The following is a 7548-nucleotide window of genomic DNA, read 5'->3' on the forward strand; positions in this document are numbered from 1 at the left end:
ACCCAATTATATGCACTTCATTTTTCTTTACTCACCTCTTGTGTGGGACTTTATCAAAACCTTTCTGAAAATCTAAATTTCACAAATCCGCTGGTTCCTCTTTAACAAAGCTACAAATAACATCCTCAAAATACTCTTCCAGGTTTGTCAAACATGATTGCACCTTCATAAATCCATCTTGATTTTGTTCAATCAGACACATATTTTCTCAATGTCCAGTAGTCAAATCCTCTATAACAGATTCTAGTATTTTTGCCACTCCTGGCGAAAGACAAATAGGTTTATAATTCCATGTTTTCTCTCTCTCTCCTATTTTAAATAGTGGGGTTGCACTTGCAACCTTCGAAACTGCAGTTCCCCTTGCATAATTAATAGAATTTTAAAATATGCCACTAATCACCTAATTATGGTCACTGACCAAACTATCTCTGCAAACATCTCTTTCAACTTGTTAGGGAAAGGTCACTGGGTCCTCGGGATTTGTCAACTTCAGGTCCTATTAATTTCTCCAATACTACCATTTTACTGAAATTAGTTCCACTCTTCTGAAGAGACCCTTGGGTCTTAATTATTTCAGGGAGACTTCTCGTATCTTCCTCTATGAAGGCTGACAAAATTTAGTTTCTCTGCTATTTCTGTATTCCAGAGAGTCAAAGAGTAGAAGAGACCTTTTGGCCCATTGTGTCTGCATTGACCTATCTGGACTAATCCCAATTTATTTCCTTTGTACTTGCTAAGTACCACCTTTTCCTTCTTCTCCAGTCCTGAATGTTCCTAGACATCCAGGGTTCTCTAGGCTTATTGCTCCTATATTTCACCCTAAAGAGAACATGTTGGACTTGTACTCTCCCAATTTCCTTTTTCAATACCCCTCACTGTTCTGCTGTAGATTTTTCCACAAACGGCTGTTCCCAGTCTACATTGGCCAGATGCTGCCTTCTTTTAATAAAATTTGCCTTCCCCACAAAACAAACATTAAATGTATGGTGTTGTGGTCACTATAACTTAAATGTTCTGCCATGTGCATAGATTCCTGAAAGTTGCCACCCAGGTTGACAAGGATGTTAAGAAGACAGATGGTCTGTTAGGTTTTATTAGTAGAGGATTGAGTTTCAGAGCCATGAGGTTCATGTTGCAGATGTACAAAACTCTAGCGCAGCTGCACTTGAAGTATCGTGTACAGTTCTGGTCACCGCATTATACGAAGGATGTGGAAACATTGGAAAGGGTGCAAAGGAGATCTACCAAGATGTTGCCTGGTATGGAGAGAAGGTCTTATGAGGAAAGGCTGAGGAATTTGAGGTTGTTATCATTAGAAAGAAGAAGGTTGAGAGGTGACTTAATATAGGTGACAAGATAATCAGAGGATTAGATAGGGTGGACAGTGAGAGCCTTTTTCCTCGGATGGGGATGGATAGCATGAGGGGACATAACTTTAAATTGAGGGGTGATTGATGCAGGACAGATGTCAGAGGTAGGTTCTTTACTCAGACAGTAGTAAAGATGTGGAATGCCCTGCCTGCAACAGTAGTGGATTTGTCAATTTTAAGGGCATTTAAATGGTCATTGGATAAACATTTGGATGATAATGGAATAGTGTAGGTTAGATGGGCTTCAGATTGGTTTCACTAGTCGGCACAACACTGAGGGCCGAAGGGCAAGTATTGCGCTGTAATGTTCTATGTTCTATGTTCTAATGCCCCCTCATACATGTGTTTGGCTTCATTCCCTAATAACAATAATTCTTCATTATAAATTGTTTGGTTTTTGCTTGTAATTAACATTTATCTTTGTTTTTCTTTTTTAACGTACCTATAGAAACTTTCACATTCCATTTTTATGTTCCTTTTTATTTACATTCATATTTCATTCTCTATTTCTTTATCAATTTCTTGATCCTCCTTTACTGAATTAGATTAGATTAGATTACATTACATTACAGTGTGGAAACAGGCCCTTCGGCCCAACAAATCCACACCGACCTGCCGAAGCGAAACCCCTACATTTACCCCTTACCTAACACTACGGGCAATTTAGCATGGCCAATTCACCTGGCCCTGCACATCTTTGTGACTGTGGGAGGAAACCGGAGCACCCGGGGGAAACGCACGCAGAATTCTAAATTTTTTCCAATCCTCAAGTTTACAACTAATATTTGGTAACTTTTTTCAGATTAGATTAGATTACATTACAGTGTGGAAACAGGCCCTTCGGCCCAACAAGTCCACACCGACCCGCCGAAGCGCAACCCACCCATACCCCTACATTTACCCCTTACCTAACACTACGGGCAATTTAGCATGGCCAATTCACCTGACCTGCACATCTTTGGACTGTGGGAGGAAACCGGAGCACCCGGAGGAAACCCACGCAGACACGGGGAGAATGTGCAAACTCTACACAGTCAGTCGCCTGAGGCGGGAATTGAACCCGGGTCTCTGGCGCTGTGAGGCAGCAGTGCTAACCACTGTGCCACCGTGCCGCCCACTATGAGCATCCACCTTTGATCTAATACAACGTTTAACTTTCCTAATTAGCCATGGCTTCCTTGCTTTTCCTTTTGGATTTTTTTTTTGCCTGAAAGGAATGTTTTGCTTTTGAAAACTGGTCATTAATTATTTAAATACTACCATTGCCTATCTATTAGGAGAAAGTGAGAACTGCAGACCTGGAGATCAGAGTCGAGAGTGTGGTGCTGGAAAAACACAGCAGTCAGACAGCATCCGAGAGCAGGAGAATCGATGTTTCAGGTGTAAGCCCTTCATCAGGAATGAAGCCCTTCATCCGACATTCCTGATGAAAGGCTTATGCCCGAAATGTCGATTCCCCTGGTCCTCGGATGCTGTATTGCCGACCTATTGTTAAACCTTTCAATGTATTTTGTCAATCCACCACATCCAACTCTCTCCTCATACCTTCAAACTGTTTAGATTTAGGACTTTAGTTTCAGATTGAACTAGATATTTTTCAAGCTTAATGGGAAGTTTTATCATACTATGGTTACCATTCCTGAAAGGTTATTTTACACAGAGATTATTAGCTAGGCTTTTCTTGTTGGGTAATACTAGAGCCAAATAGTTCTGGTTTTTACCTCAATGAATTGCACCAGCAAACTATCTCTAACACAGTCTAGGAATTCTTACTCCACAGCATTAGATTTATCCAGTCTGTACGTAGATTCAAGTCACCCATGCTACGTGCACCTCTAATTTCTTTATTTATACCACACCCTACATTACAATTTCTGTTTATAGAGTTATAACTCTCTTATCCCTCTGTTGCCACTTGCTGTTTCTTTGCTCCACCCATACACCATGCTCGTCTGATTAAAGATCCCCTCTCAAAAATAAGCTGATCCTGTCCATTATTACCAACACTGTTCAACTTACTTTTCCTTTTTGTCTATCCCTCCTCACTGTTCCTTTATTTTTCAGTTCCAGTCTTTGTGTTCCTGCACCCATGGCGCTTAAATCATGTCATTGTCTGCTGACACCCAATGTTGGTTGTAGCCATGCATACACATCCCCATTGGAAACAGGCAGGTGTACAATTTTAAAAATGCTACATCATCACACAGAATTCCAATGGCCCAATACGCAAAGGAACTGCACATGCTCAGAAAAGAAACGAACTATTGAAACAGAGTTCAGCACAGGGCAGTGAAAGCGGGGGGCGTTGCGAGCATGGATTGGGTAGCAAGGATGGAAGGAGGACAGAGGGGAGGAGGGAGATAGAAAGAGGACTTGGAGGGGCTCAGCAGTGGGAGAAGGAGGCCCAGGAGGGGGAGGAAGGTCAGTAGGGTGTGCTAAGAGGAAACGGGGCTACTATTCCCCTCCCCATTTTCACAGCGCCCTTCTATCTGTCACAACTCCCTCCACCCCTTCCTTAACAGCCCCCTTTTCTCTCTTTGCAGCCACACCAGGTTTAAAGGTGAGCCTGCTTAAATGCACAGGTACCAATTCCTATAAATAGATATGCACAAATTCCTACAGTGCATATATGAGTGATGTCAATAGATATGACCTTTTATCATACCCTTTTACTTCTACTTACACCATTAGTTCACTTATCATGTTACAAAACTGCACGCATTCAGACAGAGAGCAATTATCTCTGTTATTTTTAACACTAATCTGTAATTTGACCCTGTTTGATTCTGAGATTTGTTTCTGCTGCATTCCAGGTTTAGTTACAGCTATTCCATATCCCATAACCAACTCAATTTTTATTCTACCTGATTTCTCTCTCATATTCCCATTCTTCTGATAAGTTTTTTAAGCATTCCGCAACAGCACTGGCAAATCTTCCTGTGAGGATATTAGTTCTGATCCTGTTAAGGTGTTTTGCCTGCTCCAGAATTGCTCCCAATGTCCAAGACATCTCAAGCATTCCCTACAATATCATTTTTTCCAGCCACATATTTGCACATTTAATTTCCTATTTCAGTACAGGAAACAATCCTGAGGCTACTGACTTTAAGTTTCTGCTTTTCAGTCTCATGCCTAGCTCCTTAAATTCTACCTTCGGGACCAAGTCTCTCTTTCTACGTATATCATTGCTACCAATGTTGACTATCACCTCTGAATCTTCACTCTCTCCCTAAAAGAACATCCTGTAATCACTCTACAATATCCTTAACCTTGGCACCAGGGAGGGAGGGGGTATACAATCCTGAAGTCACATCTACAGTTGTAGAAATGCACCTCTGTTTCCCTTGCTAATGAAATCATTATCAGAATTGCTCTTTCATGTCCTGTACAGCTGAGCAACTAGTGGTGCCACAAGTTTGGCTCCTTCTATATTCCCCTCTGATGAACCATTACTCTCATCAGTATTCAAAATCCAAAATAGATTAGTGAGTGAGATAAACTCAAGGGATTCTTACATATCCTGCTTTGTCTTCCTTGATGGCCTAGCCATCACCTACTCCCTCCCTGCCTACCTGCTTTTAATCTACAGTTATAGCAACTTGTCAAACATGCTATTCATGTAGATTTCAGCCTCATGGATGAACCACAATGACTCTTACCTCCAGGACAGGATTCACTAATTTTATTGCCGGCCCTCTGAGTCCTGTGTTCTGGATATGGAAGTCAATGCCACGATCAGTGTACTGTCACCGATTGCTATGCGCCAAACATTGGGGCAGCTGCATGCGCACATAGTTGAGCAGTCTAGAGGGAACTTTGCTCCCAGAGCACAAGCTTTTGAAGCTGGAGAAATTTCCCACACAATTGTCTCGGTATGTGAAGTGTCCATAGCTCCTAATATGGCAGAGGATAGGCATTCCACACAGCTCAGCAGTCCTGCCATTTCTTCAGCTTACTTTCAGACAACCTACTTTAAATTGGAGAGTAGAAAGTAAAATTGTTCATTAACTTCAACGATTCCAGCTGAATTACAAACAAATACCAGCTTATGACTTTGCTGTGGCATGACTGAGTCTCTCAAATCTAGATGCACACTGATTCTCACCTCCTGCCTGCATGTACGAGGGAAGGGGAGACAGAAAGAGAGAGAGAGGTACTTTGCAGATAAGTGAAAGCCTTGAGCCTAATCTTGATTTATATTTTCCCGTTCTGCTGCTTCACCAACTCACAGGTAAAAAAGTGTCTGAGGTCTTGGTCCCAATTAATACCCTCCTTCCCCACTGTATTTTCAATTCTTAGGAAGGTTTTGCCAGAACGTAAACAGAATTTGTTGTTGCGGTAGGTTCGTAAAACAGAGTTATTGGGTTAGAGAGCCCATACAAGGTCTTATAAAGGCAAAGAAGACTTTAATTTTTAAATGTAATTGGACAGTTTAAACTTAGCAATGATCAATTGTGGGCCCGTAAAATGGCAAACAAACATTAAACCTTGAGAACGAATGTCAAGCGTGGCTGGAGGATAACATATATGGAGCAGCACGGTGGCTCAGTGGTTAGCACTGTGCTACCTCACAGTGCCAAGGACCCAGGTTCAATTCAAGCCTCAGGCAACTGTCTGTGTGGAGTTTGCACATTCTTCCTGTGCCTGTGTGGGTTTCCTCCCACAATCCAAAGATGTGCAGGTTAGGTGAATTGGCCATGCTAAATTGTCCATGGTTCAGGATGTGTAGGTTGGTTGCATTAGTCAGGGGTAAATACAGAGTAGTAGGGGGATGGATTACTCTTCAGAGGGTTGGTGTGGACTTGTTGGGTCAAAGGGTCTGTTTCCACACTGTAGGGATTCTAAATTTTAAAAATATACAGGGATGGATCATTCTGTTTGTTGAGGAGCAACAGGATACTGGGGCTATTGGATAGATTATTTTTTGGAATTTAAAAAAAATCAAGATTCAGAAGAAATTTTGAAAATATATTCATGAGGTCCAATGAATGAATCAACTTCAGTTTCTGTTCAAAACCACAGAAGGCATTATGATCGTGAAAGAAAAGACAGCTGGAATACCAGAGGAAACAGCTTGAACACTGTTGATAGGTCACAGAGAGACTGGGCTTATACAGGATTCTCGGCCTGGATAATATAAAGTCATACAGGGCCATGGGATGTTGAAATGCCCATTTCGAGCTAAAGCAATATATATTACAGAAAGGTAGGAAGGGGTCACCGAAAGGGTTAGGCGCAGCCATGTTTTTGTTGTTTATTGATCAAGTCAATGCACTAGGTAGAAAGACAAGAATAAGCATAAAAAGCAAATCCACAACAGTTAAACATTAAAAACTGGAAATGTAAATGTGGCAGGGAATTGTTCCTGTGCTTTGGAAATGACCGGTGTTCAATCATGACATTAAGGATGCTCATAAATAGTTGGTCACAAGGAGCAAATTTTTCCCAGCCTCAGTCATGGACATTAGTAAGCCAGTTGGAAAAGTAGGGAGAGATTGGCAGAAATTAGATACTTGACATTGAGAAATAAAAAAGGTCTGATATCCAACCAGATTTTGAATGAGGATATTAGACTTTTGCTCGTGAGCAAAAATGGTCAATTTGCAACTACTTGCATGTATACGGCTTAGGCTTGCTCCATGGGCACTGACCCTGTGCACCACTCCACACTCATGCCAGGTGGTGGCATTGGCCACATACCAGCCTCACCACACTGATGTGGCACATCACTTACAATACTGCTCTGCACTTCAATGCTGTACTTTGGAGTACACTGGCAGCTATTATAATAAATGTTGCTGCAGGGTTGACTAACTGTGTTGGGTCCCCTTAATCTAAATGAGCATGGCTCCCCTTAGATTTTGAGACTTGGCTATTCGGTTGATGCCCATTCACTATGCTTTCTGTGTGGGCAGGTGTGAGGTGTGATGTAGCTCAGTCATCAAAGTAATACAAATTGAGGGATTGCTAACAGAACAAGTAAGGAGAGATGCACCCCCTCTACCTCACCCCCGTCCCCTACCCCCTTACTCAGCCCTAGTCCCCTCCCTTCTCTCCTCCCCCTTACTCAGCCTCATCCCCTCACCTGTCACTCACCCCCTCAATCCCATTCACTCCGCTGTCCAGCCCATCCTCAACACTTTACTTACACACCCCAACCTTGTTCACATTCCCTCTC

This window comes from Chiloscyllium plagiosum, chromosome 13 (genome assembly GCF_004010195.1).
Source record: "Chiloscyllium plagiosum isolate BGI_BamShark_2017 chromosome 13, ASM401019v2, whole genome shotgun sequence".
NCBI lineage: Eukaryota > Metazoa > Chordata > Chondrichthyes > Orectolobiformes > Hemiscylliidae > Chiloscyllium > Chiloscyllium plagiosum.